The sequence below is a fragment of the Drosophila navojoa genome, chromosome 4, assembly GCF_054131105.1.
Source record: "Drosophila navojoa isolate 15081-1374.11 chromosome 4, UAZ_NAV_1.0, whole genome shotgun sequence".
In the NCBI taxonomy this organism is placed as follows: domain Eukaryota; kingdom Metazoa; phylum Arthropoda; class Insecta; order Diptera; family Drosophilidae; genus Drosophila; species Drosophila navojoa.
Window position 1 is genome coordinate 17,045,578 of NC_142892.1, and position 27,035 is coordinate 17,072,612.

General features: G+C 38.2%; 4 non-coding genes across 4 annotated transcripts; all 4 read right to left on the minus strand.

The window, feature by feature from the left end:
• Window positions 1–1,689: 1,689 nt before the first annotated feature.
• TRNAL-CAA (transfer RNA leucine (anticodon CAA)) lies at window positions 1,690–1,821 on the minus strand. Its single transcript has 2 exons — window positions 1,784–1,821; window positions 1,690–1,734 (listed from the first exon to the last, which is right to left on the minus strand). It is a non-coding gene; the product is annotated as a tRNA-Leu (tRNA).
• A 298-nt stretch (window positions 1,822–2,119) lies between these two features.
• TRNAL-CAA (transfer RNA leucine (anticodon CAA)) lies at window positions 2,120–2,246 on the minus strand. Its single transcript has 2 exons — window positions 2,209–2,246; window positions 2,120–2,164 (listed from the first exon to the last, which is right to left on the minus strand). It is a non-coding gene; the product is annotated as a tRNA-Leu (tRNA).
• Window positions 2,247–2,445: 199 nt separating this feature from the next.
• On the minus strand, window positions 2,446–2,569 carry TRNAL-CAA (transfer RNA leucine (anticodon CAA)). The gene is made up of 2 exons: window positions 2,532–2,569; window positions 2,446–2,490 (listed from the first exon to the last, which is right to left on the minus strand). It is a non-coding gene; the product is annotated as a tRNA-Leu (tRNA).
• Window positions 2,570–4,506: 1,937 nt separating this feature from the next.
• On the minus strand, window positions 4,507–4,578 carry TRNAP-AGG (transfer RNA proline (anticodon AGG)). Its single transcript has one exon. It is a non-coding gene; the product is annotated as a tRNA-Pro (tRNA).
• Between the last annotated feature and the right edge of the window lie 22,457 nt (window positions 4,579–27,035).

Consider the following 27,035-nt stretch of genomic DNA (forward strand, 5'->3'; position numbering starts at 1 on the left):
AATTAAATTTACATTAGCAAACAACTAAATTAAAAATGTCTTACATATAAAAATATAAAATTATTGAATTAATTTAATAAAAATGTTTTAATGTTACTTAAATAATTTATAAATATATAAAATTTGTAAAAAATAACTAGATATATATTTTTTAATAATTTATAAATCCATTAAATTATTTAAAAAACAAATACCTGCATTATATATTTAAAAAAAATGTAAAAATATAAATAGAATAAAAAAATAATTTTATAGTTTTGTTTATAGAAATAGAAAATTTTTGTATGTTAGATGTGAACAAATTTGTTTTCTCTTTTAAAATTGTATTTATTTTATATATATTTATTTGTATAAATATAATATTCATATGTATATTATTAACATAATAATTTTAAATTTGTTATACACCATATTTGCATAAAATTGATTAATTATAACGTTATAATAGTATTAGGATTTAAATATTTTATTAAAAATTCTATTAAAAATATCAAAATAGCGATAAGTTGCTCAAAGTTTTCCATTGCTAATCGACTCTGATATACACTCTCTCTGTAAGCAGCCAGCTTATACGTCCAATGCAATATTGACGCTGGCCTGATCTGTACGTGGGTTGCCGGTCACGGGGAGGGAGAAAGAGCGCAGAGAGTAGAGACAGAGCGATAGAGAGAGAGGGAGAGTGGAGAACGAGCGAAACGACTTGTTGGCAAACGCATTATGGGTCAGTAAGCCGCGTCTCTATTGTTGTCCAAAGTCAATAGACTTCTCTCACACACTTTTCCTGCCACAATGCGGAGGCGTCTGAAGGGCAGCCGGTGCAGTCATGATTGACATGCAACACGCGCTGGGGCGCCCACTTTTGGGGCATGCCACGCACCAGCCGTCGCTCTTGGCTTAGTTTGTAAACTGGGCGAGAGTTCGTTTTTTTTTTTTTTCTTTTTTTCATTTTTTACTCTCGCCTCTTGTGCAGTTTTCTCTGCTGCGTTTTCCATTCTGTGTAATTGAAATTACGTGACACTTTGCATATGCACTGGATTTAAATTGAGTTTCGAGTTGGCCATTGCACAGACAAGTTAAGGGGGAATGCGGAGCGGGAGGGTGTTTGATTGCGTGCCCATTGTGCCACGTGCGTCTTCGACCTTTGTTGTAGTTCTTCCTGTTGTTGTTGCTGCTGTTGTTGTTGTTGTCGGTGGCTTACCGAGCGTAGGTGGCAGCCCAGAACCTTAACAAGTGCACTCAAGTGCAGTCGACAGAATGAAAAATTCCCCTATTGACTAAGGTAAGGAAGCAGTGGAGGCACACACACACACACACACACACGCACACTCGAGCACTCGTGTTGTTGAGCTAGTCTTGCAACATGACAAAAAAGTAATGAGAGAAAAAAATGAATATAAAACCAAACTAATTAGTTGCAGGCGTGCTGGGTTTTAAGAAGGCACAGCGGGTAATTTGTTTATGAGAAGTGGGATTAAAGTCTGGGTAGTTCGACATAGGAAAAACAACAGCTGCATATATACATATATATTGTATAAGGTATGAGTAGAAGTACAACAATGATGTGTTATAAATATTTAATATGCTTCAGTTGGGGAAAAACTAATTTGCTACGGCTTAGGCGACATAAAGAGGGATTAAACATCCTTAAAATATTTAATAAGAGTACTTGAAAACGTAAAAAAAAGACTTTGTCAGAAGTGGGATTCGAACCCACGCCCTCATAGAGGACCAGAAAACTCATCTATACACACACCTTTCTATGAAAGGTAAGAGACGTAAAGCTCTTGAGTCTGGCGCCTTAGACCGCTCGGCCATCCTGACACATATGAAAAACTGGCTAAAAATTAACGTCACAGCAGTGGCATATTCTGTAGTAGCGCTTTGTTATCTATTATTTATATCTCTACATAAACAAATCAATAAAAGGAAACTAATTACTTTAAATTTGTGTTCAAAAGAACATTTTTCCTAAGCAGTATATTTATCATATTATTTGTTATTCATTTTATTCAACTTTCTGTTACAAACAAAATAGGAATTGTATGTATGTACGTACTTTTTTTTATATTAATTTAAAATAATATAATAAACATATTCAAGTTTGTAGTAAAAAGAACTTTGTCAGAAGTGGGATTCGAACCCACGCCCTCAGAGAGGACCAGAACGCTCACATTTTCACCTTTGTTACAAAGGCAAGAGTTTATATCTCTTGAGTCTGGCGCCTTAGACCGCTCGGCCATCCTGACACGTTGGCGAGGGTTGGCAAATGTATAAAAATTAATTCAGTAGCAAGGATCATCCTTTAAAATCTAAAACTGAATGTATGAAATATTTATTGCGAAGCATGTGAGTTAGCTCTTAATAATAAGTGGCACCAAAACTCAAAAATGTTAGGCAACACATTATAAAAAAAATAAAAAAATAAAAAAAAATATAAAAAGATCTTGTCAGAAGTGGGATTCGAACCCACGCCCTCAGAGAGGACCAGAACGCTCACACACAACCTTCGTTACGAAGGCAAGAGTTTAGCTCTTGAGTCTGGCGCCTTAGACCGCTCGGCCATCCTGACATGTTGCGAGCGACGAGCTAGCAGCTGAGTTGTTGCTTTTGCCTCTGCCAGACTACAAACGCAAGCTATTTATAGAGCAAGTAATATTAGATAACATACGCACGCAACATACAAAAGTTTATTCAACAGTTGTGCGAGGCTATGTATGAGTGTGAGAATGACCGTGTATGGGAGCGTGGGTGCGTGTGTTTATGTGTTTGCCTGAGTTAAAAGCTTGCGGCCTAGCAACACCTATTTTTAAGACAACATATTTAATTCACATGTACAGTAGCTCACAGAAAGAAGGACACAGTAGAGAGGGTCATATAATGTGTATGTATGTATGTATATGTGTAAAATTAAAACTTTAAATTTATTTAAATTATAATTATTGTTATTATTATCATAAATATTTTATTTTGTAATTATTTGAATTGTAATGAATATTTGTTATATACAATTTTAATAGTAAAAATATTTATAATTTGATTTAATTTAAAAATATTATTATCAATCTTTTCGCATTTATTTACAACTATATTTTTGATGCAAAAACCTTTCATTGATATGTCTGCCTTCGTCTATTTGTTCGCTGTCAATTACCACTGTAGCTGCACATGCTACTTCTCCTATTTCAGTGGCCATTTTATGCTTGGCTTAAACGTTGCTAAAATGTAACCTGAGCGCCGCTTCCGGCAGGGCAATCAAAACGAGCTCTCGCATTTGTTGCCGCTGATGCTGCTGCTGATGCTGATGCCCTCGGGCCTCATCATAAAAATCACACAAACCGCAGCCAACAATTGATGCGCCACGGGTTCAAGTCAATTGCAGAGTCCGCAGGCGACAGAGACGCGTGCTTCAGCCCAAGCTGAGCGAAGAGTTAACCACAGGCTGCTGGCTGCGGGAAGAGCGCCCCTTTTCGGGCTGCATTTGTCAGCTATAAAAAAAAAAAAGAGGAGAGAAGTGGAGAGAAAAGAAAAGAGTATATTCAATACTCGCACATTACGGCCTATCAAATGCAGCTCCGGCAGCCGTCCGAATCGCCTGGGGCTTTGGCATTGAAATCGACAGCGCAGACTTGGAAACTCCTCATGCAAAACGCATGAAACAATGGGATTTACGTGCTTCCAGCTGTTATGGATGCAATCGGATACATCAGCCCAAATGGGATACATGTGCACCAGCAGCCACTGGCTGGGCAAATGGATTTTGGTCTCTGCATTTTAAACAGTAATGACAGACATAAGCTCCCGAGGCACCTCTTCTCTCCCCCCTCCCGCTATCTCTCGCACTCTGCTCTTGTCAGCCAAGCCAAAAAGTTTGTTGTGTTAATTTTCAATGCATATAAATTCATTGGGATACTCTCAGACAAGGGATCAGTCTGTGTCTGTCTGTCTCTGTCCCTGTCTCTTTCTCCGTGTCTCGAGTGCGCGTTGTGGGGCGTCGGTTTTCAAATAGCCACAAAGCCAGACCGGTGGAGCACAGCGCCTGGCCGCCCGTGAGTGTCAGGTCGGTCGCTGGGCCAGACGCATGCACTTTAAATGCTCCATGAGATAGAGAGAGAGAGAGAGAGTACATTGCTGGCTTTTGGCCGTCGCTCAACCTGTCAACATCGTCTGGTAATCGAAGCCTCGCCTTTGTCGCCCAAATAGCACTTTTCTACAATGGAAAATGGGGGTTCAGGTAATTGTATGCCTTTAATTGTTCTTATCATTTAAGAGGCCATATAAAGTCTAACTAATTATAAGTGTTTGAACTGTAAAGTTCAAGTGGAAGAAGCTATCGAATTTCTGCGAGCGAAGCAAGCAATGCTAAAAAGTTGATAGCAATAATCATAAGAAATATATTTAATCTTTTATTTGCTTATCAGGCCAAACATAAACGAAAATATACTTATCTTAACAATTCTACTTATATATACAAATTAAAAATAAAAAAATAAAAAATTTCTTTGACTTGGGCTCGTCCGGGATTTGAACCCGGGACCTCCCGCACCCTAAGCGGAAATCATACCCCTAGACCAACGAGCCAGTTGCCGACTGAGTGACTAAGTCATTAAATCAATGCAACGACGTTGGCGCTCAAGTGGTTTCTGGTGTATTTTTGTTGTTGTTGAATAAATTATGTATGCAAATGGTTTATTCAGCGAAAAACCCGTTTACAATAATAAAGCAACAAATTGTGTTATTTGATGGAGCTCGGCGCAGACTGGTATTATCAGCGGTGGAGACCTTGCTGAACTTTGAAGATCACTTTGTCACACTGTCGCATTGCACAAGTGGTTATTAGCTGCTAAATAGCTATTTTGAGACTTACAACTGGTCGTTCCCGTGGCTAATCAAGCTGAATTTTCTGACCCAACATCTGCTACATCCGCCAAATATTGATTGGAAATCCGTCCCATATGCTGGCCGCGATAAATCTGAGTTTTGGCTATGGCAGCAGCAGCAGCAGCGGCAGCTGTGTGTGCCACAGAGTCCAAAAAATTATGCACCAGCAGAGTCCATTTGCCAAAGTGGCGAACGGGTCGAGTCCAGCCCGTAGCCAGGAGCAGCAGCACTCACATCCTTTTGACTCTCTGCAGCGCCTTTTGTCACTGATTGTAATCTCTGAAAGCGCTGCTCGTTAACATTATTGTGCGGCCGGCTCGATAATGCATTGCTCTTTTTATTTATTTTTTATTCTCTGCGTATTTTTTTTTGTTGTTTTTGGCTCTTCGTATTGTAACAAATCATATGCCAAGTGGAGGGTGACCCGCATAAACTCACTTGATTCGCTGTGGTTACCCTGCTGCTGCCATTTGGCAGACGGACGACGCGATCTGTTGCACAGTGGGCAAAAATCCACTTAAATATATATTATTATGGAATAATATAAATAAAATAATAATTAATTTGTAAAATATATGCATTTTAGTAATAAAGGTAATAATAATAATAATATTTATAAAATAATATAATAAAATATATTTTAAAAATGTATAACTATAAAATATTCCTTATAAATCTCAAATTAAATTCAAGTATTTTAAACTAGATATTGAATAGATTTCTATTACGAAATATTTTAATATGTTTATTTTGAAGAATTTAATATGCTCAGACAATTTTTGTTTTTTTTTTTTTTTTTTTTCAAAAAATAAATAAAATACATTGGTTTTAATAAAATTTTTTCAAGACTTTAATGAAATAAATAGAAATTATTTTTAATATAACTTGCTATACTTAATTTTCGTTAATAAGTATTTCTATGTTGCCCACTGTGCGTAGTTTTTAATCTGCTTTAGAGATGCCCTCACCCAGGCATACCCTCTTGTTTAAAGGGACTCACTTTTTATCCAATGTGTGGGCCTCTTGCAAATATTTGAGCAAATGCTTAGGGGGCGCACATCAAAGTTGGCCCAGTTAGAAGTTACCGAACTCTCTCATATGGTCAGTTTTTCAATTGATGTGCTCGGTAAACACACTTAAAATTTCTTTGCAACTGTTTCGGCTCTAAGGTACGCGCCATGCCATTGCCTGATGCCTTCATTAGGGCTTTAGGGGTTGCAAGCGGTTTTTTATGTCTTAATTCAGCCAAAAAGTTGCATGGCAATTTGAAGTGGTTGCTTCACCCGGGCTGAGCGAGCTGCGGGCAATCGCCCCCCGTAGCGCTCATTTGTTACGTCACAGATGTTATGATTTTTTTCTCTTTCAGCCTGCTTCCTTCCTTTCACATTTCCATTTAGGCTTGTTGTTTTTTGGCGGCTCGTAAGCGTTCGTGTAATTAAAATGTAGCCACTCAATCTAGGGAAAGGTTAGCATTAAGTTGGCGTCTCATTTGAATTCATTAGCCCACACAAGCTCTCGTAGTGCGTAATTTTGCTCTTCAATGAATTTTCCATGTTTTCGGGAATTCTTTCTAGAATTACTCATTTTAATTGCGCATCGAGTGTATGCGGAGGGGTTTTCTTTTTATTTCTGTATTAAGGGTAGCTTCAGTTTCGTGTGCAACAGCACACTGTAGTTGACAGCTCTGTTGCTTTGGCTAATGGCGCTGGGGATTTGGATTTCTGAGCTTGATGGAGCATAATAATGTCTAGCATAATTATATAAATAGTTAAATGGTTAAGCAGAGGAATGGGGCTTAAAGCCGAAAGATAAAAGCATAGCTTGATTTAATGATATTTTTAGACAGGTTGAGGGCAGAGGAATGTTAGTCGAATGGTTTAATGGTTGGATTAGTGAAAAAATTAACGTTTATAATAAAATTTAATACAATCTCAGTTTCAACACCATTATTTAGTAGATTAATTATTAAAATAACCTTTTTTAAATAAAAACAAACAAATATAAAAAACTAGTACAATTTTAAAACAGAAATTTCAAAGTATATTCTAATTATAAAATAAAAACATATTAAATAAAAATATAAGAAGTCTAAAAATCAAAGAGAGTAAATAAATAAAATAAATTTTAATTAATTTAAGTAATTTTATAATAATTTTAAAATATATATATATATAATATTTAATGCTATGAGATAAAATTGGTGAAGGTATTATTAATAAATTTAGAAATTAATGAATAAAATAAATCAATTAATTAAGTAAATTAATAAAAATATATATTATAAATATATATTTTTGTAAAATATTATTAAATAAACCTAAAAACAAATAAATAAAAATAAAAATATAAATTAAAATAAGAAAGTAAATAATAATATTTTATTTATAGAATATTTTCTAATTTAGAAATAAATTATAATGTATTATATATATATATATATAATTATATATATAATTTAGAAATAAATTATAATAATAAAACAACATAGCTTAAAGGAATTTTTAAACTTTCTTTTTATTAAAGAATGGTAAATCATATATTTTAAATAATAACAAAATATATAAAAATAAGAATTAAAATTAAAATTTTAAATAATAAAAAAATATATAATAATTCAGTTTATTTTAGAATGATAATTTAAAAATTTTTATTTCATTTTATAATTTTTGTTATTGCTGAGCGATTAGAGTAAACCTTGATTAAAAGCTATTTACAGACAAGTTAAATGTATATGAGTGTTTTGCCATTATTCTCCAATATACAACATACCCTCCTAACATAAATCATGCATACAGCTAATCCAGTTCAGCTCATGTCTTACCCGTTGCCTGCGCCACCCAGCTGGCCCATGTTGCACTCAGCGCGGCTCAGTTTGAAGTGCAGTCAACTTATGCAACATTAACACTTAATGCACACTGTGTTTTGTGTCTTCGGGTGGGCGGGCTGTGTGGCCACCTTTGCCCTCTGGCCAGCACATAACACAGAATGCAGCATAGCCGGCTGTCGGTTGTCTTCATCATCTTCGTCATCATCGTCATCCTCTTCAAAGCCCATGCGATTTGGTGGCCTTTAACAGCTCGCCTGCTGCTGCTGCATCAACTCCTTGCTGTTTACATAACCATGGCCGCATGCCACTTTAGTGGGCGTGGCCAACAAGAAGAGAAACACTGTGCTAAATTTAATGCATGACCATATAAAGCGCTCCCCTATGCAGCACTCCAACTACGACGCCAACTCCTGCTCTAGCTGAAGCCTTTCTGAACTGCCCTTTCATCAGGTTTTCGGTCATATATTTTGCAACTCGCGATGTCGATCATGCCAGCGATGCTGGCAAAGATCTTACCAACCCATAATTACGATCTTTGTGTGAAATATATAAGTATATATATGTATATAAAATTACTCTGAGCAACGTCTGGAATCTAGGCACGTTTTCGTTACTTTTTTTTCTTCTCCAGCTTCTCCCTACGATCTGAGCATGATTTAAAGGGCAGACGGCCAGCTCTGTGCCAGTGTTTGTTGATTTTCCTGTTGAAAGTGATTGTATTTTATAGATTGTTTAACAAAGACTAGACGCAGTTGCTGTTGTTCCTGCGCAACATGCCGAGCATGTTTACCTTTTGTAGAGGGAGGCAGGCAGCAAAAGATGAAGAAGAAGAAGAAGCGACTTTGGTGGCGCACTATGAGAAATGTGTGGAGCACAATCCAGATGCAGCGTATTGCATGAAAAATTGAAAGTGCTGTGAAGTGTATACAATAAATAAGTCAGGCAATGTGAAATTATATTCGCTCAGCAGTAATGGCAATAAATTTTCGCTATAGACAATATGAGCTTATCAAGATCATGGCCGGAACTGGATGGGAAATATGGAATTCTCCTCTCACAGTGCTAGCATTTGCTTGAGAATTGATCTTTAAAAGATGTAATAGCTGCTAGATTATATATATATATATGAGTGTGGCTACTTGATAAAATGGGAAATAAATAATATTGATAATCTTTTCATTAATTATATTTGAGTAACTTTTAATGTTATTAATAATATATAATTTTTAAAATATTTAGTGGGACTTTCCATTTATTTGGCATGTAATGCAATTAAATTTCTTCGCCTTTTCCCATTACTTCTATTTGATCACCCCAAGACACAGTAACTTATTAGCTTTGAACTCCATTTTCATATACTATATACCTGAGTTGCATTAATGCATTTCTTGCTCGTCAAGCGTTGAGCTCACTTAATCAAAGCGAAGTGTTCAGAGTAGTTCAATCAAGCGCTGCTAGCAGCACCCAAGGGGTGTATCTAGTACATCGTTTATCCAGCAGCTGGAAATGAGTCAACAATCCGTATATCATCAGAATTTATAAAGCTCTACTCCACTCACATGCTGCCACTGATGATGATCATTAGCGTGATGATGTTGAAAGCAGGGGCCCTTCGCATTGAATGTCCAAAAAGCTTAGTGCATAATGCGCCCCTAAAGTCGCCCGGCAAAACGGTAAATATATGAATTGGCTTTTGAGCTGGGCCCTGGGCCCTGGGTCCGGGTTCGGGTTCGGGTTCGGGTCCGAGGGTGGGCTTAGAGACCGGACAGTCGCGCCAAATGGCTTTATGTGCTTCAGTAAATTTACACCTCGTAATCGAGATGAGTGTTCCGCCCACTCAAAGGACGAGCGAAAGAAAAAAAAGAGAAAGGAGCAGCAGCTGCTACATGACAAAGATTAGCGCCGCTCCGAGCTTTTGGTCGCTGTCGCACAAATTTTCATTTTTATGAGCATGAAGGCAGCATTAAAGCCAAATATTTGGCCATTTGAGTTATGGGTCATACGAATTGCGACAGGATGCTTGCCGTACAAGTTGGCCACGGCCAAGTCAATTATATATATACTATGTACATATATATATATACATATATATAGGGAGAAAAACAACAGCAGCAGGCAGGCCAGGCTGCCTGACAGAGAATGAATGGTGTTTGCCCTTGCCGTAGTGCAACAGCATCAGAGGAACACCATTAACTGATTTGCATTTCAATCTTAGCCAAGCGATGCTGGCGGCATGTGTTTAGTTTTGGCAAACCTGTTTCTCGGCCCCCGACTGCAAGTCGAGCTGTAAAAAGGCAGCTGCAATTGCGGCTAGAGCTGGTGCCGTGACACGACCAAGCATGACTTTATATTATTACTGTGTACCGGAATTGCGCATCTCTAGTCAACAGCAGCAGCAGCAGCAACAACACTTGCCAAGTGAGATCCCGACCCTCGACTTCTTCTGCTTTGGTTTTGCTTGCACCGTGACTTAAAATGCAAATGAAAATGCAATCATTGTTTAATCTCGTACAGCGCCAGCAACAGCAGCAGCAACAGCAACTGCAACAACAACAGCAACAGTTGCTGTTGTTACGATCGCCAGTGAAGCATCCAGCAACAACTTGCAACATGTTTGCCATGCCCGATATGAGATTCAGGAAGCTTCAGCTACAGATACACCATTTTTGATAATATACAAAGAGGTGACGGTGGTGCCGGTGGTGCCGGTGGTGCTGGCGGTGCTGGTGGCGGAGGTGGCTGAAGTGGTTGCAGTCGCTAGACACTGCATCCAATCCATGTTACATGGACCGCAGGCCCCTCTATTTTCTTTGTACCATGATGCAACTCAAAAACTTTGGGGGGCTGTGTGATAAATTCTTGGCTTGACTGCGCACACCGAGCAACGCCGACAACAACGAACGGATTTCTACAAGACTTTTCTATCAAATAACATGAAAATTAGATCGCATTTTGGGATTGCAATTGCTGCTGCTGCTGCTGCTGCTGATGTTGCTGCTGTCATAAGCAGGAGGCAGCCAGCAGCTTGGCCAGCGCTGTCTTCGCTGTTCTGAGTGTGGCCACCAGATTGTGCAGAAAGCATTGGTAGCTAATGTGATGGCACGATAATAAATACATTGAAAAATTGGATACCAACTGCAAGTCTCTAGCGGCTTTGATAAGTGGCAATTGAGCAGGAAGAGAGAAAGAACTTGAAATATTTATTTAAATCACTTCTTGAGCTGGGAATTCTCCAGAATATTTTCATGCACAAGCAATGGCAAAAAATATAAAGATTATTTTATAAAATAAAAACTAAATGAAAATTGTATAAAAATACAAAATGGGAAGAATAACAATAAATAATAAATATTAAAAAAATAAATAATAAATAAAGAAAATAAGAAAATTATTTTATAAAAACTAAATAAATGTTGTATAAAAATACAAAAATTATAAATATAAATGAAACACATATACATAAGCATTGTGTTAATGTAATGAAAATTAATAAAAGATTTTTGTAATGTTTACTTACACTAAAAATGTTCTTAAAATAAAATAAAAATTCTTGGAAATTATTTATTATTCAATCTTCTCTACGAAAGACTAATTATTTTCAAAATATAATAATAAATAAAAATAAATAGTCATCAAAATATATAAGATTATTAAAAACATTATGTGAGTTTCTTACCGACTATAATATAAAAAAATTTAAAAAATAAATGAATCGATATAAATATATAATATAATAATAATTAATAAATTACTCAACATTTTTGTAATAATACATTTTGTAATAATTAACCAGAAATTAAAAATATATCCTCAATACAATATATTAATTTTCTAAAATATTGTATATTAATTACAATATATTTTAAAACTGAAAACAAAATTAAATAATATAAAACCATTTCAAAGTGTATTTAATCCATTTCAATTTATTCCAATTTTTTTTTTATAATATTGAAAGATTTTTCGGGTCTGAGAAAACAATAAAAAAATATATTCATAAATTTATATATAAATTTAAATATTTATGGCCAAAAAATATCAAATATCTCGTATTTAATTTACCGTATAACTTTTTTAAATGCATATAAAAGAGCTGAAAAACTAGTTGGGTAAACTAAAATATATATTGCCTCTATTCACTGGGCACTGGCATTGGGCATTATGATATATAAGTATGCCCATTCAATTTGTGTATAATTAAAAGATTTATTTAAGCTAAACAAAATATTGTTGGCCAAGGCCATTTGTCTGTCCATCGGTCCATCTGGGTGCCAGCGTTAGGTTGCTAACCTTCGTGGCGAATCTAATTGGCAACGCCTTGTGCCACTGCAAGTGACAGGAAACATTCATGCCCAGTGCCGGGAAACTAATTAACCTGAAAACAAAAATTTTGCTTTTTTCCAAGGAAATGATACAATTTCGCGCGCTCAAGCCACACACACACACACAACGAGTAAGACCCTTAAAAAACACATTTTATTTTACGGCTGGCTAAAAAATAAGCAAAGTAAAAAATAAAAAAAAAATATATATATAAAACAACGAAGCAGCTTATGCCCAGCAGCTGCCTAAAAAATAAAAACAAAATAAGCCAAGCCAACAGGCAGCTACCGCTTATCCGCATCCGCAGCAGCCGCAGCCGCAACAGCATCCTCAAAGCGCGGAGTCCTCGTCAAGGCCGTTGAACACACACACACACACACACACTTACAGACCAAGCTGGGTCTCGGCCTGCCAAAGTCTTCAGCGTCGGGGCCCCTTGATGCCACATCAACAGCCTCGTTGTCATCATCATCATCATCATTATAATCATCATCATCATCGTCGTCGTCGTCGTCAGCGTGTTGTCGTTTATCTTGGCTTCATTATCGCTTCATTAATTGCTAATTAACCATGTTCTACATGCCCCATTCGAAGAGCGCTGGCTTTTTATAAAATGTGCAAGGCGTGGAAATATTACCAGGCCGCCACAGCTCGTTCGCTGGCTAGGCTGGGCTGGCACCCCGCCTTCCGCCTCCCGCCGCCCGCCTCCCGCCGCCCGCCTTGTTAGTTGGCCTTTTTGTAAGTGCAAATAAGTCGAAATCATGCCAAGTGAACGCGTCCCGCGTTTTATCGCGCTTTAATCTAATGCAATTTGTAAATGGCATCAGGCGCAGGCGGACAGCAGTCAGGTTTGGCCAGAGCACACAGAGGAAGACAGACAAAGAAACAGAGAGAGAGAGAGAGAGAGGGAGAGGGAGGTAGATCAGGAGAGAGTGGGAGAGAGAGGCAGAGTGTGTATGTAACTAGGCCAAAGGGTCTCAGTCTCAGTTGCTCTCTCTCTCTCTCTCTGTCTGTCTGCCCTCTCCCTTTCTCTTCCCACTTCACAAGTTCTCACTTTAAATTAAAGCAAATATTTTTGCTTATTTATTTGCCTGTTGCCGTTGTTGACCAGCCGCAGGCCAATTAATTAATTTATGAAAGCAGCCAACAAAATATACACAAACACAGACACACTCACACACACACACGTTTATAAAAGGAACACAGTGAGCGGGCAGCGACTGGGCCGCACAATCAAAGCGCATATGTAATTAGATCTAGTGTATTGGATGTGCAAACAAACCTGGAATAAAAATTGGCATCTCCCACAGCAGAAACATGCCAATGAAAGTGAGACGCAGTTAGTTTTATGTAAAGCACGGGCCAACAGATGCTGCAGAGTTGCAGATGTTAAGCTGATGTTAGATAGAGCTAATAAAATTTAAATAAATAAAATGTTATACTAATATTTATAAAGGATTTCTAATTTTAATACTGACTTCGGTTAGTGATTTTAATATATTCGGAATAAAGCTTAAATTAAATTTGACATAATATTTATTAATAATTATTTTACATACGCATACATATATATATTAATATATGTAGAATTTAAAATTATGTATATTCAGAAATTAAAGTAAATAAAAAATTAATATATTTTAATTTGCTTTTTATTTATTTTTTAAATTATATATTTAACAATATTTAGAACGCAAATGAAATTATATTTTTAAAAAATTTATTTAAAATATTTAAAAGGCGAAAATAATTCATATAAAATATTTTTAAAATCACTTAAAAATATTTTATATACATACGTATAATATAATGTGATACTCTGAACAAAATAGCTGAGAATATTGTCTTAGTTTCCTTATTAATGAATGACTTTTACAGTTGCAGTGGTATTAGTGCGAACGATCAGATAGAGTTGAATGTAAAATGTATGTAAAATATTATACGAGTGATTTAAAGTCTTTGCTATGAGCTTCGCATTTATATGTAATGCGCTCTAAATCAGACTCCATGATAAACAGTGAGCGAGAGAGAGATTGATACACAGAAATCAGCTGCTCAATATAGACTCGGCTGTTGCTGAGAGCCAGTAAGTGAGAGCGAGCAGGCTATTGATGTCATTTGGATTTGATAATATGGAACATGTTCCATATTCCACGAAATGAACAGCGTTTTCATTCCACTGAGAGGCAACACCTTTCACTCTCGCGTTACTTCTTGTAATCGTATCATTATTTGACTCAAACATAACCAGCCAGAGCAAAAACCTTATGCAAAATACATTAGGGCTTAGCCAAAAGACAACCAAATGCGGCGCCAGCAACGCCTTTGGTGTTGACTTGTTAAGGCCACGTAAATAGGCAAAAGGATTTTCCACTTGAAGAGTGCCAAGACAAGAGCAAAAGAAAAAAAGAAGTGAAAAAAGATGAAGACAGAAGGAGGTAGAATCAGCTTGGTCTCTTTGACTCACGCTTACTCGTGTTGCTGCTGTTCTTCCAGTTGGCTGCGTTGGCTGCCAGCGTTTGGTGCCAAACCGCAAAAGGCGCAACGCGCACAGCAACTGGTTAAAAGATTAACCAGCAGCAGCTAGCAGGAGTAGAAGCAGCAGCCGGCAGCAGCCAAGTAGAGCTGATAAGTCGAGGCTGGCTGGCTGGAGTGAGACTCGGTCTTGGGCCTGCCAAGTGACCGTGGCGGGGTCTTGGTCCTGGCTGTGGTTCTGGGTACTCCGTGGCACGTTTAATTAAATCAAAGTTAATTAATGCTAACGTATTCATAAACAGGGTCATCAAACACCAAAACGCCAGTCAGTCAGTCCTTCAGATGCTCGTCTCCTTGTGCCTTGTGTTTGCCTTACTTTGTATAATTATGTAATATTTTTGCCTGACGGAGCTCGGCTGTTGAATATGCAACAGCCAGCCGAGGACAGAGGACAGACAACAGACTCCTGCCCCCAACCAGGTCCAAGTCCAAGAATCCTTGCCAGCAACAGCTACTCGATGATGCAGCAGCAGCAGCAGGAGCCGCGGCAACAGCAACGCGTCGCATCAATGGGCGCTGCTCTACGGTAATTATGCCGAAAAGGCTTAAAGCAAACTTTTCGACTTTGTGCAATTAAAAAGAAATATTTCAAATATTTATATACATATTTTCAGCAGATACAATTAGATGAAATGCCTGGCGGGCAAACAATGTCAACACCGTCGACTTTCAACTCTGCTCAAGTGGCTCCCCGAAAGATCTGTATATAGACAGAAATCTGGCTGACCTTAACTTCAAAGTCGCTGTTCGAGTTTTTGCTGTCATGGAATTTAATTAGCGCGCGAGTTTGTGCTCCTGAGTTGGGTAGGCATCGCTTGAGTTAGGCTTCCTTCGATGTGCTCAGGAGGAGGAGCTGGAGGGACGACGACAGCCCACATCCATAAATCGATGTCACAATCATTCACAAATAAAAAAAAATCTCATCCGATGTAATTATTGCCATCACTTGTAAATGCATCAAAGGATTAAGCGAAGGCAGAAAAAAAAATCAACTGGTGTAAAGAGAAATAAATAGATCCAAAAATCTGGTTGCATTAAGCTGACGGAATGCGGCATTGAATAAATGCGCTGCATTAAGAGAGCTCATGAAAAAGTGCTGGATTTTCCGACGTAGCGCTGTCCGTTGATATTTTAATTTTCATATTTTGACACTTCGCGTGCAGCGGTAAAAAGCATTTCAATAAATCAACAGCGCGCCATCAATTGGTGTGCTCATAAAACTGAATGCCTGCTGAAGTAATTTAAAATGCGAGAAACAAAACAAAGTAATCGACTCATTTATTTTTATGCGCACATATTGAATAACGCACCATATTAAAACATAATCCCAGCGACAAGTACGAGTACATTTTAAGCTCAATTATGAAGCGGGGGTGCCTGGGCATGCCCGACTCCTGCGTGCACTGAATTTATGCCCGAAACAGTTGCTGCCGTAAATACAGATCTATTTATTTATATATGTATATCGGATATGTGTGCGTAGTTGCAGCTGCGTTTAACAAGCTATTCGTAGAGAGGAAAGCATATTAAAAATATATAAAAATAAATATTGTACTTTAATTGTGTAGGTAGTGAGGGTCGAGATGTGATAGCACTCTTGTTAATTATTATCAATGCATTGTCAAAGGTTATTGAAACTATGCATGTAGAATATAATCACCAACCATAGAACAGTGATATAATACAGTTGAGTTTCGATTTATCGAATTGGCAAGGGGATCAGTTTGGTTATCGATTTACACAGAAATTTTAACTATCGAGAATTATCGAAAACAAATACAATTACTGCTCGATTTATCAGGATTTTAGATTTGGCGGGGCACAAATTATCGAGACTCGACTGTAATAAATAGTGAGTGTAGGAGCTGAGAGTAAAAAATAAAATTGAAATGAGGCTGTGATAAAAGAATATATATATATTAAATAAGATAAGAATAATAAATATTTGTTTTAATTTTACGTAAATGTAATGATGAAATTAAGGGAAAGAGAATAGCAACTAGGTTTTATAGGTAAAATAAAAAAAAAAATAAAAATATTTAAATGATTTTTCTACTTTGACAAGTTGAACGAATGTATGCATAGGCTTATCATATACTATCACTATCAAAAACACTTTAAAGTAACCTGATTGTTAGTCTCATTCAGCTCTTCCTCCTTCGTAGGCGTATTTATCTGCTCAATTGTAGCGTAGCTTTGTCCATACCAGGCACCCTTCAGTTTCAGGAACAACGAAAAGTGAAAGGGGCCAGGTGTATGCGGCATAATTAATATGTTGCCTTTGGCAATAAAATTACCGTAGAGCAAGAAGTCGAAAAGAAATCCAAGATAAGCAAAAAAATGTTCAAGCCAAACAGCTGTCAAAAATTTAATATTCAGCAAGGTTTGAATTGCATCGGAAGAGCTAAAAATATATTACTACCCATATAAGACCGGTGCAAAAATTGAATATGCTTAATCCATGGTAAAAAATCATCAAAAATCAATACTCAATAAACTCTTTGAGTAGACACTGGAAATTTGCTCCCAATATATATATTTGCATATCTGATATTAGTACAAAAAGTATTCGCCCAGCTTCTGCTCTATGGGACTATCTACAAAAGCCCATGCAAAATTTGCTCTGTCTGTAAGCCAAACAACATGACAATGAACAACTTTTTAAATGCTACGTTGAAAATTCGTTTTTCTCGTTATATATTTATTATTTAGAGATTTCAGATGTGTTGTTTGTTTTAAGTTCTCCTCTTTTATGCTTCATTTTTTTTTTGCTCACAAATATTTTCAGTTGAAACTATGCGCGCGGGTATTACGAGCATCCAATGCACACAGATTTGTAAACATTTATATGGCTACGCTGCGATGTTCGTTGGGGGTGCAAACACTATCTAAGCAATAAAACATTCAAAGGATTAAATACTTTGGTGAAATCGCTTAAAACATTTCGAAAATAGTTTTGACTCACACACACACACGCAGGCACGCACACATGTATAGGGAAAATCCGCCCTTCGAATGGCAAACAACAACAAATTGGGGCAACAAAAAAATTCAAATGGGGGGCTTAGAAGTTGCAAGTGGTTCGATGTGGGTTGGACTGTGGGGTTGGCTGGCTGTTGATATGCAGATAGTATCAGCTGCATATAGTATAATATATTAAGAGACTTAGATTAGGGATATATGTATGTTGTCTGATGAAATTTATCAGAAATTGGTTTGCTAGTTTTAAAAAGTTATTATATGTCTATAGGTTGTATAATATATGTGGAAATAAGCGCATAAAGTTGTATATATAAAATAAATAAAGTTTTAAATAGAAATAATACTATATATTAACTCCCGCCGAGATAGAAATACTTTAATAGAATATATAAAAAAATATTAATAGATTTTGCAAACTCCAATTGGGCATTGGTAGAAGATGCTTAGAGCTGAAGTAAATATATCAAAAATAAAAATATATATATTTTAATTTAGTTGTATTAGAAGAAAGTTAATTAGATTGAAAGCTGGATAGAAAGATGGTTAAAGAGAGAGATAGAGAGATAGATAGTTAGATAGAAAGATAGAAAGATGGATGGATAGATAGATAGATAGATAGATAGATAGATAGATAGATAGATAGATAGATGGATAGATAGATAGATAGTTAGATAGTTAGATAGTTAGATAGATAGATAGATAGATAGATAGATAGATAGATAGATAGATAGATAGATAGATAGTTAGATAGAAAGATATAAAGATGGATGGATAGATAGATAGATAGTTAGATAGATAGATAGATAGATAGACAGATAGATAAATAGATAGATATATAGATGATAGATAGAAATATGAATAGATGGATAAACAGCTAGAAAGATGGAGAGAAAGATAGATAGAGAGATAGACAGATAGAGAGATAGATAAAAAGATAGATATATAAATAGAAGATAGTTAGATAGATACATAGCTAAAACTTAGACTTACTATATAAGTATATGTCAATATTGAATATTCTGAAAATGTATTTAATATTGCCCAGAGGACAAAATACTCTCCCACTGTAGCCGCTGCAGATAGTCAATGTGAAAACCTATTTCTAGACTTTTAATACACAGCAAGCGTGTATAATTTGAGATCCCCCCTTCCACTTGCTCCGCTCTCTACGCATCTGCATGATGGCACTGAAAAGAGTGTCTGTTGGAGCATTTGCGACTTGGCAGCTGGCGACCGGCTAGCGAGTCTCCCAGCCAGCTGCTGCGGCTCCTTTTATGGGCGCTTTGAAGCGTGGCTGCATATGCAATTACATTTTACAGCAGCAACAAAGTTGATAACAAACAAAAAAAAGTGCACAAAAAATATATATGTATATGTGTATATGTATATGAAATAAAAAAGCGAGTGGAAAGTAAACGGAAGCTGGCTGAGATGAGATGCAAGCGGAGCATTCAGCAAATTTTGAGCGTCAGGTTGCGTTATGAATGCTTTTGCTTTTCATTTTCATTTATATATATATGTATGTATATATTTTTTTCCGTTTGTTTTCTAAACTTGCATAACAAATCGCTGCAAGAAGCTTTTCAATTCAAATGAGTTTGAAAAAAGAAGAGAAATTGAAAATAAAGAGAAGCCAAATATTTTATGCATGCAGCAAAAGCTTGAGTTGCAGACAGCTGCTGAGGCTGTCCGGGCCAACAAAGTGTGAACGATGCTTAGTTAGCTGCGAGGAGTCGACAAAGGCAAACTGAATTTATTGAAGAAATTAAATATTGTGTTATGAACAGCAATTAATGTGGCTGCGAGGTGTGGCGCCATTTGGCAAGAACAAAACATTAGGAAAACCTATGGAGCAGCGATGGCAGCGCCTCGATAAGGCCGTGACTAATGTCAGTGAATGGCAGAGGGTGGAAGTGCCCTCAGCTTGAGTGCAGGCAACTAAAACAATCATCCAGGGCTCATTTGGGTGTGCGTGTGTGTGTGTGTGTGTGTGGCATGCATTAAAACAAAAGGCGCTGGGCTAAATTTCATTAGAGACCAACATAACACAGGCACGCTCTCAATGTAGGCCAGCCGAAAAACATGTGCTGCACGCATATTAGAAACAGTCCTCCTCGTCGGACTCGCATGCAGCTCCATAATTCATTAACGATTATGCACGACACCCAAAAGGCAAACGAACATCAGCTTGCCACAGAAGCGGGGCCTTGCCACGTGCGATTAGTGTGAAAATTTGTGTTAATTTTGTTGCAAATGCCCAAACGAAAATATGTGGAAATAGTCGTGTTAGTAAGTGGGGTGGGTGGAGGGGTGAAATATGCTTGACAAGATTTATAGATTTTTGCCAAGAGTCATCACTCATACGTAGCTAGATCGCATGTTGGTTGAGGCAGTTGACTGAACCTTCTGTCTGTGGCTAGTTGGTCTCTGGTCTCTGGGTCCGGGCATGTCGAATGCAGCCGGGTTCAAAAGGGTAAGAGGCGGAGTTAAGAGCCCAGAGCTTTAAGTGCCATCAAGAAGTTTGGCGAAAGGCGAAAGGAAGCCATGACGAAATAGAGTTTCAAGCGGAATCATCAAAACTGAGTGACTTTAAGTAGAGTTGAGGTCAGTTTTTATTTTTTTTTTCGCAAGAAAGAAGAAGGAAAAGAAGAAGTAGAAGAAGGCAGAAAAAGTTGCTGAAACATAGGCCTTATGTATGAGTTGAACTGGCTAACAAACTCTTTTTTATTATTTTTAAAAATGTATATATACACTTTCAAGCAAGCTCTCCATGTTCTATTTGCATATATTGCTTCGAGCTCAAATAAATATTTGATAAAACATAAGCATTATCATCATAGTTATGCTAGACAGGTACTTGGTTCCGGCTCCCACCCCCATTCATGCATTAAACCTGTTCAAATAGCGTCAATGTAATTGCAGCTCCCACTCCCTCGAAATAAAAGCTCAACTCCCCAAAGTGCCGGCCCAAGAGAGCGTGTGCCATCTATTATGTTAATAAACTTACCACAGTGCAAGCCAACCCCCGGCTAGTTCCTATATGTCGTCTCGGTTGCCATCTTGTAAAATGTAAAATCAACATCATTTCCTTCCACACAATCAACGATGATTTCTTAATAAAAAGCCGCTTCACAACTGTCGAGGGTTGGGGTGTGGGGAGTTACACATAATGAGGAACCAAACCTTCCAGCAACTTGTGCATAATACAATTTTTGACAGAGACTGAGACAGCGACTCAGACTCAGACTCCGACTCCGACTGAGACTGAGAATAAAATAGTAATGGTTCGTTGACTGGCTGGGTGGGGTGGCTGTTCGGTTGGCTATCCCCACGGTGTTTGGGCGGTTCGACAGTGCTCAGTACTTTGGCATTTTCTTCATTTTTGTTGTATTTTTTTTAATACCCAAGTGTCCCCGTCTCGCAATAAGTGCGCTGCGCAACACTGAACGCATACAAATGAGCGAAGAGCAGGCCGAATAACAACAAATTCGTAGGGTTGAGCGTGAGGACCCATTTTTATTTATTTTCCGCTTCTTCTTCTTGTTTCTATGGAAGGTAGAGTAAGCAAGGTATACGCAAAAATGCGCGGACATAAATCGGAAATACATAAATTATTAAACGTCTCATAATACAAAATATTGCGCTGCACGTCCTTCTAGGTGGGCGGAGAGCCGTTGCTAATGAAGCTGCTTCCTGGCGGGTTTATGTGACAGAAGTTACTCGAAATCCAAGGAGACTTTGAAATATAATACTCTTGCTAATTTAGACAAGTTAGCGGAACAATTTCATCAATTGTTAGCCACGTTCATGCGTATGTGTGAGTTGAAGAATTCATTCTTGGTGCTCGTGGAGCAATTCACGATTTGCTAGATCATGATATGGCAAACGCCATAAACCTGTCAGCTGTCAAGCTATAATTGTCAGCTTTGTTATAGCTCTAATGCCTGAGTTTTGCCTCCTCGTTTGCCAAACACTTCCTCTTCCGAATGGCATTTTGCTTGGGCTTCACGATTTATTTTCGAATTTCGGCTGCGCTCCTTTCGTACTCTTCCCTGGGTTGTCTCAGCATTCTCATACATTTGGTTACGCTTAAGGGACTGTAATTATAATTAGACTCTGCGTCTATGCTTTTTGCTACTTTATAGGCATAATTGAATAAAATAAATAATTATATATGTATATTAAAATAATTAAAATCGGAGTATTCATATATTTTGTTTCACTTAAAGAAACCCTCCAAATTCTAACCATAACCTAACTAGTCGTAGTCCTCGTCCCAGACCTATATCTAGGCGTAGTCGTTGTCCTTATTATAGCTAATCCAAAAGCTAGTTAAGCCTACGAAGCCTTAGTGCTAGCTAGTCCATCGTCTAAATACTATTCCAATAGTCTACGACCAGAGTAAGCCAGTTCTTGTCGTAGGTAGGCCTACAACTATTCCTAGTCCGATCCCAACTGTTCCTAGCCCTAGTACAAATCTCTGTTAGTCTTAGTCTTAGCTAGTCGTAATCTATGTCCCATCTAGAGCTAGCCTTAGTCCTTGTCTTACCAGCTCTAATGAATCCTAGTCCTTGCTAGTCTTACCTCTACTCCTAATCCTAATGTTTCTACTGGACTTCAACTCACACAATTACATTCACTTATAATACTATATTAAATAAATAACTACAATAGAAGTAGTCCCCTCGGAAGTAAGTGCCAAAGAGCATCAAATCTTCGCTCTGCTAAGCATAATCATATTCTCTTGTTTCTTTTCCATTTTTTGACAACTTTACTTGAATGGGTGTGGGAAAACCCCTGGCCCGTTATGTTTGTGCATGTGCCAGTGTGTGCATGTCAAGTAGCAATTGAGACGAACGGCATTTGGCTCGGGTATGCGTATTCGCAGTACATACATATATGACATCTGACTTCCACTTGTCAAAAAATATTTGCTTTCAAAATACAAGGCGCCCTCTGGGTCGTTCGACCCTTCGCTTTCGGCTTTCTGTGGGCACATTGGGACCGACTTTACGCACGAGTTGCAATCTGCTCTTCCATATTCGAACAGTCGCTCTCTCTGTCTCTCTCGCTCTCGCTCCCTCTATCTGCTGGCTATCTCGCTCTCACTCACTTGCCTTATCTATTTTGTCTTATTTTGCTGTCAGCCAAAGATTTTTTACAGTGTATGTCAGAGTGTTTATGTGTGTGTGTGTGTGCGCGTGTGTTTCGTTAAATTGATAGAATAAATGAGCATAAATTGAAAAAAGAAGAAATATCGACGAAACAACAACGACGAAATCGGGCAACTGCAACCCCAGAGGGTGCTGAAAAGGGTGGTTCGCCTTTCAGTCAGTGGTTCGATGGTTGCGCTCCCCGAGCCACATATGGGCAATTATTTAGTGCTTTAGCACAACTGAGACTGGGAATTTGCTTCGCACGCATACGTATGTATATACATGTACATTCACTCACTCACTCTCTCTCTCTCTCTCTCTCTCTCTCTCTCTCTCTCTCTGTTTCTCCTGACATCCCCAAACCGCCATTACTATCGATTTGAGGGTGCATTACCTACTGGACCAGCCCTATGGTCGGGGGCAGCGGCTGGGGAATCTTGGCAAAAAGTTTTCATTGAATTGCATGCAATCAGCACTGGCTCGCCTCCAAAGTGCCAAAGCACCAAAGGACTGACTGACTGTATGGCGGATGTGGAATGAGCACATAAAGTAATTTAAGGAACCCATAATTCTATCCCCTAGGAATGCAGAGAAATAGGTCCGTTTATTATTCCTAGCCTAGCCGCCGTCATTCGCCATTCGCCATTCACCATTCAATGGCCACGCTTCCTGCAATATTTAGCTCTCATCGCGTGTGTTGCCAATTTGTTCGACATTCATTGACGACGTCCGTGGGCGACTCTCTCTCTCTCTCTCTGTGTGTGTGAACGTTCTGCTCCTGTTCCTGTAGCAGTTCCTGTTGCTGCCTGTTCCTGTTTCGGGCTGCATTCGCGGCTGTCGTCGCGCTGTTTGTTCTCAAAACCAAATTTAGACGTAATTAAATGTGAATTGTTTATTTAAGGCGCACGCTCGAACCGTCCAATCCAGCACAAACAGCTCGCAGGCGTGTTGGCAGCACCGGCACCATCAGCAGCACCGGCCTCAATCAAGCCGTCAGCATGACGAGCGTGGCAGGAGGAGCGCCAGCCCAGGCCAGGGCAGCATTTCCGACGGCTTTCTTTGGCACAAACTTTTGCACAATGCCGGAGCTCACAGACTGCATTCATTTAGCTGTTTATTGTTGTTGTTGTTGTTGTTGTTGTGGGTGTTGGGCGGGGGCAGCGGCTGGTTGTTGCAATTATTGCCCCGTGGCAAGTTTCAAATGAAAGCAGGTGTGTCAAATGTAAACTTGCCAGCTACCAAATGGGCGCCCTGCTTGCAAAGCTGGCGAAGGGGCTGCAGGGACTGCAGGGGCTGAGGAGGGGGCCTGTAGCTGAGCTGCTTAAGTAAACAACGGCATCGCCTGATTGGCTCAAAAATGCATATACTCGTAGCAAATGACAGCTGCAGGGCCCAAAAAGCAGGTGGCTTAGCCTGGCTTGGCTTTGGCTTGGCTTTGGCTTGGCCTGGCCTGCACCATGTTGCCGTTAATAGAATTTTTCATGAGCTTCGGCGACGCATTGGCATTGTTCGGGTCGCAGTCAAAGTTCCTTCAAATTACTTTATAAGTAGTTAATTTGATTGGCCGGGCCTGGTGTGAGTCGAAAGCTGCCTGGTGTGTGTGTGTGTGTGTGTGTGCTCTGCCTCTTTTGTGATATGAGCCAAGTTATGTGAAGAGGGCAGGGCTCTGGCTGGGCAAACTTTGGAGTCGCCTTAATCGCTGGGGAGGCAACTTTGTAATGATGTTTATGAATAGCTAACTGACGAAAAGTAGGTGTATAGAACAAAAATTAAGTGCGACTTGACTGAACTTTGCCGCAAACACATTCTCGGTGAGGTCAATTGTTAAGGCTGACAAAAGGCTGGAGGGGCGGGGCGAAAAAAGTAAAAGAAAAACGTAGCCAAAACTTTGTAATTTAAAAAGTTTTGTGGTCAGTCGAGGAAGGAAAGTAGAAGCCTCAACTAGATGGTGCTGAAAGGAGTTGATATTTTTAGACTAGTTGAGCTATTAAGAAAATGAGTCTATTAATTAAATATGGCTAAATTACAACGGCCCATTTTTTTGTCGATTGAATTATTAGAGGTATGCTTGTGGCCTAATGAACTTGAACAGTTTTAGTTGATATATAATATAATAATTAATAATAATTAATATAATAAAATTGGAAAAAAAGATAAACAACAAAATTATATTTAATATAAGCAAAGAAACTTTTTCTCTTGATATAACAGTATTATAGTCGAGTCTCGATAGATCGAAAAAAATGTATATCCTTGAGGGAAATTCGTTCTTAATAATTCTCGATAGTTTACATTTTTGTGTAAAAAAAGAAAAAGAAAAAAACAAAAACAAAAAACAAATCCCATTGCCATGAAATAAATGAAAAAAAAATAAATAATTAAAACAAATCCTTCTGTCATAAAAAAATTATTCTTCTCTAAAGAGAAAAACATTTAATTGCTTGTTTATTTTTTATAGTCCTTAGAGTTCTGGAATCGAATTAAAATTTTTTTAAATTTTGTCTTCCATATATTTTTTTTCAAAAGACAATGAATTGAATAAAATAAAACTGAATAGAATTTATCTAAAATTAAGACTAACTGCAGAATTAAGTTCTATGAACTGGGTCCATCAGCCTGCATCATATACTTATTTGTCGTTAACAATAATCGCCCCAGGCTCTAAGCAGATATCCCCTCGCTGCCTTCGACTGCATTTCACCTGCTCTCTGCCCCATTTAACAGCTTGTTCTTTGATAAACGCCCACAGACAGGTTTAACCAGCCCGTGCTACCCTGAGCATGCACTTCTTAATGACTTACAGCCGAATTGCTCGCCATAACAACAGCAACTACACATAAGTAAGTATAAACAAGTACAGCGATATATCAAGCAATTAGCGACAGCAGAGTAAACAGAGGGTGGACCGTGGTGGTGGCCATTGAAGGGCGATAAACCCCAGAGCAAAACCACTGCAACACGAAGCATTCATTGTCCGTTGCCTGCACCGACCATTGCACTTTTCGCTATGCTTCATAAATTCACGTAGCCGAAGCCAATTGCTTAGCCACCCTCGAAAACGAGACGCGACAGAGGAGGCAGCCCATTTGTGGGCTTAAGGACCTTGTCGCAGCAAATGCAATTGCATTTCAGCGCAGAGCTGCTCATTTTTGGACACGACAAAAAAAAAAGAAAACATTGTTTATTGAAGTGAGAACATTAGCAACGCTGTACAAACAACAAGCAGACGACGGCAGAGTCCTGCATTTGGTAACCAGTTTGGCTTGGCTCGAGGCTGCCAAGCTGTTTGCCTAGCTGTCACAGGGCTGCCAACTTGCTGCGCGCGGTTTGAGGTTAGTTTGTTACGCTAGCTGAAACCAATGCGCATGACTGCATCGACACGTGTCACTTACAGGATATTACTTTTATCGGCACATGCCTCATAACGATGTCGCACGACGTCCGATAATGCCACGATACCAGCACAGCCAAATATATCCAGTTTTTATATCAGCTGTGGGCATCGCTTGCGCTTCGAAATTAATTTCTGCAAATTCATTAAAACCCCAAATCACATTAGCTTGATAAGTCTCGTTTGATACCAAACGGTGTCAAGTCAACCAAAAATCTCAGGAAATTGAAATATTTATTGGATGCAAGTGTTCCATGGGGACTAATCTGTTTGTGGTGGCTGCGTCAGCTGAGAAGTAAAGTTCGCTTAAAAGTTTCCTATCTGAAAGTCAAATTCATGGGAAATACACAGAGCTTGATTTTATTTCTACTAAGCATGATCTGGAGTTCATTTATTGATAGTGTTACTGACTGAATTTGAATAAGGTTTTACTCAAATATATTCCTTGCTCTGTAAACAGATACGAAGTTTCCTTCAAGTAAAACTTATGCTTGTAAGCTATCATCAGAGTTCTTTCTGTTTAAAATGAATTAAAAAGTATTATGATGGAAAGGGAATTCAATGCAATACTCGTATATTTTCAAAAAGTATCACAAGTAATGTGGCAACCACTTAGCCCTCGCTACACCACTAGGTAAATATTCTGTTCAGTTCGATGGAGAGGCAAACTTCCCCAATTCATTAATTGGTCTATTTATTAACCAAAATTGGATAAGATATCAAATTACCAAATACCACGTTTCGTTCGGTATCAGCAAGTATTGTTTAAAACCAGCTCAACACCCTCTCTCTTTATCCAAAAAGTCACCTTATATCCATAAGCCTCTACCATTCTCGCTCTCTATCTCTCTCTCTCACTCTTCGAAAGCCGTTGTGTCTGGTTTGCGGTGCAGACATCATTTATCAATGCGAGCAAACAAATCAAAACGATGCTGAAACCTGA